The sequence below is a fragment of the Numida meleagris genome, chromosome 4 (assembly GCF_002078875.1).
Source record: "Numida meleagris isolate 19003 breed g44 Domestic line chromosome 4, NumMel1.0, whole genome shotgun sequence".
NCBI classification, from domain to species: domain Eukaryota; kingdom Metazoa; phylum Chordata; class Aves; order Galliformes; family Numididae; genus Numida; species Numida meleagris.
The window spans coordinates 15,427,317-15,436,747 of record NC_034412.1 but is presented as its reverse complement, the minus strand read 5'-3'; the positions used below and the strand labels follow the sequence as shown (position 1 = coordinate 15,436,747).

At 47.9% G+C, this 9,431-nt stretch overlaps 1 long non-coding RNA gene across 1 annotated transcript; it reads left to right on the top strand.

The window, feature by feature from the left end:
• LOC110398534 lies at positions 3,169-9,158 on the top strand. Its single transcript, XR_002438453.1, has 4 exons — positions 3,169-3,366; positions 4,008-4,198; positions 7,997-8,239; positions 8,324-9,158. It is a non-coding gene; the product is annotated as an uncharacterized LOC110398534 (long non-coding RNA).

The window sequence follows — 9,431 nt, the reverse complement described above, 5'->3', positions numbered from 1 at the left end:
CCAGTGTAGTCTGCCAGCAACACACGGTTCAGGAATTTCTTAAGCCAGAGCTGTTGTCTATGTATTTAATAAAACCTAGCGAGATTTTCTTTTATGGATTTGTCCAGAGGCTTTTTCTAGCAGAATTAACTTCCCTGCTGTCTTTTATATTTAACAAAGGACAAAAATCTGTTCTGGGAACGTGTGGTTTTCTTGCATGAGCCCCGCATCAGCTTTTTGTAGATACCTGGAAGCAATTATCGGTGAGGCTAAAGTACCTGTCACAAGCAACGAGAGAGAGCTATTTAGAATCATAGAATAAAATCATAGAATTAGCTAGGTTGGAAAAGACCTACAAGATCATCCAGTCCAACCATCCACCTACCACCAATAACCCCACAAAACCATGTCTCCCAACGCTATATTTAAACGTTTCTTGAATACCTCCAGGGACGGTGACTCCACCACCTCCCTGGGCAGCCCGTTCCAGCGCCTGACTACTCTTTCAGAAAAGTAGTATTTCCTAACGTCCAGCCTAAATCTCCCCTGGCGCAATTTGAGGCCATTCCCCCTCGTCCTGTCACTAGTTACAAGAGAGAAGAGGCTGACCCCCAGCTCACTACAACCTCCCTTCAGGTAGTTATAGAGAGCAATAAGGTCCCCCCTGAGCCTCCTCTTTTCCAGACTGAACAATCCCAGCTCCCTCAGCTGCTCCTCATAAGGCCTGTGCTCCAGACCCCTCACCAGCTTCGTTGCCCTCCTCTGAACACGCTCCAGGGCCTCAATGTCTTTTTTGCAGTGAGGGGCCCAAAACTGGACACAGTACTCGAGGTGGGGCCTCACTAGGGCTGAGTACAGAGGGACAATGACTTCCCTACTCCTACTGGCAACACTATTTCTGCTACAAGCCAGGATGCCATTGGCCTTCTTGGACACCTGGGCACACTGCTGGCTCATGCTCAGCCGAGCATCGACCAATACCCCCAGGTCCGTTTCCTCCACACAACTTTCCAGCCACTCTGCCCCAAGCCTGTAGCGTTGCCTGGGGTTGTTGCGGCTGAAGTTCAGGACCCGGCACTTGGTCTTGTTGAACCTCATCCCATTGGCTTCAGCCCAGAGATCCAGCCTGTCCAGATCTCTCTGTAGGGCCTCTCTACCCCCAGGCAGATCGACACTTCCTGCCAGCTTGGTGTCGTCTGCAGACTTACTGAGGGTGCTCTCGATGCCCTCGAGGTCCAGGTCAATCATCCATTTGCTTATGCATACGTGTCTAGGTGCCCTGTGTAAGATGACTGGTAGGGCTAAGAGTAAGAAAACAAAACAGAGCAGAAATGTGGCTGGGTGTGGGTGATGGCGACCTTTCACTGACACGGCAGATGGGACTGGTTAGTTACCCCAGTTAGAAGGGAGCCACGCTACCCCTACGCTGTGTTCTTGCAAAAAGACTTTCTCACTTTGGTTTTGCTCACTCTGATTTTGCTGCAGCACAAAGATGGAGAACCAGTCCTGTATATTTTGTCCATCAATAAACACATGGACAGCAGGGACTGACTGACTGGTGCTCCAGCTCAGCATGTTCCCCAGGAAATAGGTTTCAGCTTCTTCACTTTAACGCTGTGTTCAGTCTCAGCCAGTTGAGTACTCATGGAGCAGTTCTGGAGAAGTTCCGACTGGTTATTGTGCATTGGTGTGAGGAGACAGCCCCTACCTGTGAAAGAAAAATGTTGGGCCCCCCTTTATTGCAGCCCAACACACAACAGCTCTTCTTCCTCACTTCCAGCATAAGGGTACGATAAGCGCTAACTGTAAATCCAAGGGCTGCAAAGAAGGACACCCCTAAAATGTTTGCTTTGCTTTAGTGAGGTTTGTGTAAGGGGTAGGCCAGAGCAATTACCAGCAACGCAACAAGATGCCTGCTATGTTCATTGGAGTGTGTTTCTTTACTACGTGTCAATACAAACGTAGAGCCATTTTTCAGAGTTTGCCAGTGGCTATAATTGAAAAGGCATGAATTGCCCTCAAGAGATTCCCCATTGCTCTGCGTTATTATCTGCTGGATGGCAGCTCTATAGGCCATGTATCATTTTTTTCAAATAACCAGTTAATTACTAAATAAAACAACCCAGCTTTCAAGCTGATTAGCCTAGATTAATGACCAGCAGCACGTTTCACTCTCCTCAACAATTTATCATGGAAAAGAACTACGTCTTTAATGATTTAGGTACCTGGTCTATTGAGGCTTGCTCCAATCTGTGCAGCCTCCAATTTGATTTAATTGCTCTTCTTAGTTTGTGACCTGGAAAAAACCAAGTGACAGCTCCCATTAGTGAAGCCCAGCTTGCAACTCGCTTGCAGTGTTACAAAGGCTCGCTGGGTGTCTTTCTATGCTGACTTCATTAAGAAGATATATAGAGGTCAAGTGTCACTTTGGCACAGAGCAAGTACCATGCTGTTTATCAGCTGAAACAGGTTGAATCAACCTGTGTATTTTATCTAAGTTTATATTCATTCTTTTTTTCATTGTACAGTTTTTTAAAAGATGTCTTCAGAAGTTTCTTATTTTCTTTAATATTGAATTTACAGACCAGTCCTAAAGGCATTAACTGCAGTTCATTCATTGTTACTTTGGCATGAAAACTTTGGCATTGCACTCCTCTACAGTTATTCAATAAAAGATCTTTTGTTATAAGGACCTATTCATGGCCCTTGAGTTTGCTTCCTAATTAATATTAGACTTCCTCACAGTTGTGCTCTAGAGTACAAATGCTCACTTCCCAAGGATGTTGCTGCAAAGGCACATTGAATGTGTCTTTAAGTGCATCCTGAATTACTGACTTATTATTGGGTAAATCCCTGAAGTCTTCACTTAGCCAAAATTCCCTCTTAAGACAATGGATCTATGGGAGTTGTCTCATCATTAACTGAACGCCAGCAGTTGTCTGGCACTCAGCGAACTAAGTCATGGTCACTGCCCCTGAGAGTGTACCATCTACATGAGAGACAAAGACTAAACGAGGCTCAGAAGATAATGAGGCAGCATGAGCTGGGCTCCTGGCCTCAGCACTGCACTTTGTTCTCGAGGTGTTTGCAAAGGGAGAGGGGACCAGTGGAACAACACCGGTCGCTGTATTGGCGTTATAGGCATATTTTGGCATGCACTGTTGCTGACTGGCTCTTTCATTGTGCTTTTCAGCAGAGAGGCCAAGACAGCCGAAATCCAGCTCTCCTGCAAGGAGCAGACACAGCTGCTGTGTTAATCACTTTGGGTCATGTGACAGGAGCATGGCCTGCCGGGTCCGGGCTGCCCCCATACTGCTGCTGACCCCCAGGAGCCACGAGAAGGGTGTAGGGAGCAGAAGCTGTGATTTGCACTTCAGGAAAAACAAGGTGGGAAGTGTTCAGTGCTTTCACAGGTGAATTGTTACCTTGCTGCAGGGTGCAGCTCTCGTGCTGAGCTCTTGTGCTGTCATTGCTGGAGAGGGAACTCATCCCTACGCAGAAACCCCTTGCAAAGAAATGCATGTTACTTTGTTTTGTGTAGTCCTTCCCTCTACTCCTGGAGTAGGTACTAGGAAGAACAGGGTAATGGCAGGGCTTGTGTACGGTAACTCCCTGCAAAACAGCCTTGGAGACATTCTTGTGCCCTGGCAGGTACATGTGGGTACCTCCCCGCCCTGTGTCTGAATGACCCTGAATATGAAATTAAACCTAACTGAGCAATTGAGGGTTACTGGTTTATTTGCCCAGCACGTATGTGAAATACGAGGAAAACCTGACCAGGTTTCCATGCTTTTCACCAGTGTTTACTTCTGGAGATGGAAACTGCAATGTCCCTATGGTGTGATGCACACATCCGTTCCCACAGACAGCCCTTGCCCTCGGGGTATTGGTGCAGGAACCTGGAGCAGGCTCTGTTTCCCAGGGTGGTGCATGCGACGGGTGCCTTGGGGTGAGATGCCTGCAGGGGTTGCAGGGCATGACTGCGTGTGGTGGGCCTGATGTGGGTCTTTGCCTTCATCTTCTTGCAGCAGTCACAGGGCTTCTCACCACAGCCCCCCTACCCTCGCCCTGTCCCTCCACCTCCTCAACTGTTTGATCGGTGTAGGAATCCAGTTGTGAGTGAATGCGGGCAGGTGTAAAGCCCTGTCCTAATCCCCTGGCTGTGAACCGGGTTCCTGTGTATACTTTGAACATGTGCTTCAGATCATCATTTCAGTAGGTAAGACCCACTTCTCATCTGTGCGAGCCAGTGTCTTATGCGTGCTTTGTGGGTTTTCCTAAAGCAGCCTAAAATCTCTTAATCCTCCCTTTCTGCCTCATATCTCTTGCTGATTGCAATTCTGAGCCCTGGGGCCCAATGATGGCTCCTTTCTGTCACAAGAGAAGGGTTTGGTGGGTTTTTTTTTTTGCTTTGGGGGTGAATGCAGCTGCTGCCAGCTGGAAAAGGGGTGTGTGAGAGAAGCAGCACGGGTTCCAGCTGCTGGGGTGGGCGGCATTTGGGTGAGGTCTGACACACGGGTGCACCAGGGCAGCAAGTCAGCCAAGCCGCCTCTGGCCCGCAAGCAGCCATTAGTGCTGAGCAGCACAGGCCTCTCAAGGGGGAAAGAGGAGAAGGGGAGGTTTCTCCTGTTTCAAATCCTCTCCTGTTACTAATGGGGACAGGTCATGGCCATGGGAATAAGGCACGAGGCGTTGATTCATTGAGCTTTTTCTTGTAATGCTGTAGATCTTCATTAATGTTCCCAATTGTGCTTTCTGCTGTTCCCAGCGGGGCCGCTTAATGACGTAAAGAGCTTAATAAGGAGAAGCTGCGGTCACAGCTGAGGGGAAGGGTCTGGCGTACTGCTGCCAAGGGTTGGGCTGTTTATCACATGTAGCATCAGCCTCTAAATATTTCCTACCACTGGGACTGAGAGAATCGCTTTGCAGAGGTTATCCAGTAAATCTGGCAGGGCAGAAACTGAGACCGAGGAGGGACTGTGCTGTGCAGTAGAAATATCTGGCAGGAATCTGGAGGAGGCTGTTTGTTGTTATGAGCTGTGATACGCATTGTCTGTGGATATGAAGTCTTAGATGGAATGCAGTAGAGTTTTTCCTAGAATTTTTTCTTTCATGTTCCATTCTCGTTCCTGAGGGATCCCAGAGCAAGGAACTTGCTGGTGCTGATCCCAGTGCAGTGGAGCTGTAGGAGCTCTGAACTCCGGGAAGCATGCAAGAGTGAGCAGAGACAGGAATCTGTTGTGTCTGAGAGTTGTGTGCCCCAGAGAAGGACAGATAGAGTCTGGAGCCCAGCTGAATGAGCAGGCGTGCAAGCACAGGCAGGAGTCTGCTGGCAGTTCCTTAAATGGCAGATACAGGGCGCTGACACTGGAACCTGAGAGTCACACTCTGTGGTGTGTTGGGATGTTGGATATGTCTTGGGCTTGACTTATGGGTGTTTTGGTGACTTCATCTGTGCTTTTCAGCTATGTGAATGTGCCATTATCCTCAGAAGGAGATCTCTACATGTGGCTGTCCTGTAGTAACTGCAGTTGCACTGCTTTGAAACTCCTTATGCAAGCCTACAAAGGAAGGAGGACTGTACCTGTAACAGTGCAGATCCACTTGCTTGATGTCTGTTGGAAAAGCATCTGTACTTTCCAGCTAGAGCTTGGACAGCAGAGTAGGCCCAGGCAGGTTAGTACAGTTCAGACCTGGAGGCTTTACTTCAGCAAAAAGTCTCTGTGTGAAGGCACAGCTCCAGTGCACACTTCAGGCTCCTTCCTCCAGGTGTCCACCCACGCATCCTTCTAGCAGAGCTTGATTAGTGTTCCCTATTATTCAGGATACTTTCACTAGCGTACTGGTGTGTAGATGGACAAGTTGCAGCCAGGGCAGCAGTAGGACACTGAGCACTCAGGCTTATTAAGTGTAGCTGCATGCCCAGCTCTCATAACTAGTGTGAATTGATGTTCAGCATTCAGTGCAGAGCAGATGTTAATGGAAGGTCATTGGAGGCTGCTCTGCAGCGTAATTATGGGACTATTTCAAGCTTTCTTCTTTGGTTTTAATGCAGATCAGTGCTGTAAATTGTCAAGAATCATGAAGTGAAAGTGTCTGCAAGGCATCTGGACAAACTGCCTTCCAGAAATGATTCTTGCCTACTGAACTTAGAAATTCAGCACCTGAGACTCCAACTTCTAAGTGCTTGGAGTGCTTTCCCAGCACTGAAGGCAATACCAGATTCCAAAGGCTGGGTCATGCCACTAGCATAAAAGCATCCTCCTCCCTGTTTAACCTCTCTGTTGTCTGGGCTCAGCATACAGAGCAGCACCCAGCCAGCCATCTGTGCTGCCCCATGTCTTCTGTGAATCTTTGAATAACTCTGCAGTGCAGAGAGTGTGAAGGATTGTTGCACTTCTACCAGCTGAGGAGTTCCTGGGAAAAAGAGGGACTGCTGATGTGAGATGTGCAGGGGCTCTGTGCTTCCCTACTGGCTCCTGTATGCAGCACAAGGGCAGGCAGCTCAGCCTGCAGGAGCCCACCTGGTGAGCTGAGATCTGGCTGCAGTCAACAAGTCAGATGGACTCAATTCTCATGACAGAGTTATAAATGGGGGGTTCTGGTTTCTTGTACTGTCTGCCTCTTAATAATTCAGTCCCTAGGGTGATAGCTGTCATGGCTCTTCTCATTTCCATTTCTTCATTCACGCCCTGCCTGTGTGAGTAACATACCCAGGAATGTTCCTTCTATTTCCTACTGAGTGCCCAAGTGTCTGCAGGAACTCCTGCTGCTGCTCCCTATGTACATGGTTATGAATTTTGTCTTACTCCAATCCTTATAACCATCTGATCCTCTTGTCTTCTGTCTCATCCAAGTCTCTTTCCCCCTTGAGAGTGCCCCAGGACTTTTGTCCCTGTCAGATTTCAATAGGACCACCCTCCACGCTGAGGTTATCAGTGATAACACTGAAGAAGGACTTGCCTAAGTCCTATTGATGAGGTGCTCCATTAGTTCTCTATTTCAGCCTTGCATTGTCCTCCGTCCCCTCCAGTCACTTCCAGCCAACTCCTTTTCATACCCACCTACAACTCTTACACCAGTCCTGTCTTCTCCAGTTCAGCAAGAACACTTTCTGTTTGTTATAGTGTGGAGGTACTGTAGCATAAGTAAAAAAAGCCTTACACTCACCTACCCTGTAAAAGAAAGGTGACATGTTGCATCAGTTGTTTTGGATGAATTATATTACATTTTCGTATCCAGGGGTTTCCTTAGATTGTTGTCTGAGGAGATCGGATCTCTCTCCTTGAACACTCTGGGGAAGGGTTTCACAGGACAGGTACCAATGCTTGCAGAACGACCACCTCTTCACTTGGTATCTTGCTCCTGCCTGCTGCCTTCCATACCCTATATGCTGTGCTGGAAGAGACCTGCCAGGCAGTCCTCCTACATTTGCCTTAAAACATATCTATACCATTCAGGTCAAACAAATGACGTGAACTGCAGCTGTCCAGTGTGTCTTCCCCTTTGCTCTTGAATTTGACTGCATGAGAACAGAAACGTGACAGGGCAGGTGGAGTTGCTGCTGCCTTTGCAATCAGTAAAACTCGCATGGAGGCTGCACTGACTGATTTTCCAAAATTATGCTCTATCCTGTGCTTGGTCCTGTTATCCACCTGATCTCTGCTCTCAGGCTTACATCTCTATATTCAAAAACTGGGGCACTGTGCTCCACTAGTTTGAGGCATCCCTAGATTGTCAGTTCCTACACCCCATACCGCAGATCAGCATTCTTGTTTTAAAGAGCTAAGGGATATTTTGCCTGATTTACTTTAATATCCACTATTTGACACAGCTCTCATTGCAACAAGTCCTACTTTTTCCTGCAGCTTTTGCTAACAGCTTTCTTTGCTTCTCTCACCTTTCTTTTCCCCAAAACTTAAGCACTTTATTTAATTTCGGTAACTTTTTTGGAGGAGAAATAAGTGATTAGTGATTCAGTGAAAACTGGAACTCTTATCTGTGCTTTTTCTCCTAGTTTTCAGGTGCAGCATCCAGATACCTTTTGTGCCCTGGGCTTTGCTGTGTGTGTAAGATCACCAGAGCAGCTCTCCCTGCGCGGAGGCTTCCTGCAGCGGGCTGGTGATTTGCTTTGCTGACAAGCGTGCACATTGGAGCACTGCGCATCGCAGCTCTGCAGCACGCTGCACACAGCGGGCATCCTCCCATCGCCTTCCTTCCACTCACATTGCTGGAATGGTTTTGTGGCAAAGGAGCAAAAGTAAGTCGAAGGGGAATTGTTTGTAAAACTAAGGCTGCTCCCCGCGCTTTGTGGGGCTCCTAAAGCAGGGTTTCTCTTTGCTAGGGCAGCCATAAATTTTCGGCGGTGACGTTGCTATAGCGATGGTGTCCGATCTCTCTCTGTTAATATTGCCCTTTTGGAAGGGCCCTGAATAGGCACTGAGGTAGGTAAATGTATGCGGTGACACCGAGCGGGTGATTCTATTCTGACAAATCCCTGCACCGTTTGTTTCCAGGCTTGTCTGAGGGCCGGGACGCGGTGTTGGGCTTTTTGTCCCACGTGCTGCCCTCGCAGGGACGGAGTTAATGGAAGCCTTGTTCGGAGCCGCTGGGGCAGAAATTTTTTTGCTGAAGGAGACAAAAGCGGGACAGGCCACCTCAGAGGTTGCTTTGGGAAGGCCGTCTCTTGTGGACTCTCAAAGGAAATGAGAGATAACACTCAGCCCAGGAGGCTCATCCCATGTTTTCAGGCTCCCTCCTCCCCGCCCCACCACCTTGTTCTTGCACATCTGCCTCCTACGGCATCACGTCGCATGGAGGCAAGATCCCCACTGAGCTTCTAACCAGGCCCACCTGAAATGTCGAGGCCCTTTGCTGTAACGTTTTACCGGGCCCTGCTTCGTGTAGCCATTGGAGCTAGGAACACGGTAACAGCCGAGTGTGTTAGGGCAGCTGAATAACCCCATGCAGACAGACACAGGTTGTTCTCCTGTGGAAGGCCTCTGAGACAGAGATTTAAACCTGAAGTTATGCCGGTAGTGCTCAGCGTCTGCTCTCTGGGGACAGCAACATTTCATCCAAAGGGAAATGCAGTCAGCATAAATTTATCAGAGTGTAGGCTCTTTAGAAGTGCTTTATCACAATAAAGTATGGCCTTTCGATTCTACCAATTTCTAAAACAGGAAATAATTTCTAATGAATAAATTATTGGATTTAGTCTGTTTCTGCTCTGGCAGTGTTCTGGTTTTTCAGGGGTACTATGTAATTTTGGGGGTTATTTGCTAGAGTGCTTAGAAGGGAGAGTGTTTTGTGGTGAGTGGAATGTGAAATAACTTTTATCTAGGTTTTCCTAATTAGTAATACAGTCAGTCTTATCACTGTGCTTCTGTCTAGGACTGCATGTGTCCAGTAGTACAAATAACTGGATCCATCCAGTTGGATGGTGGCATTTT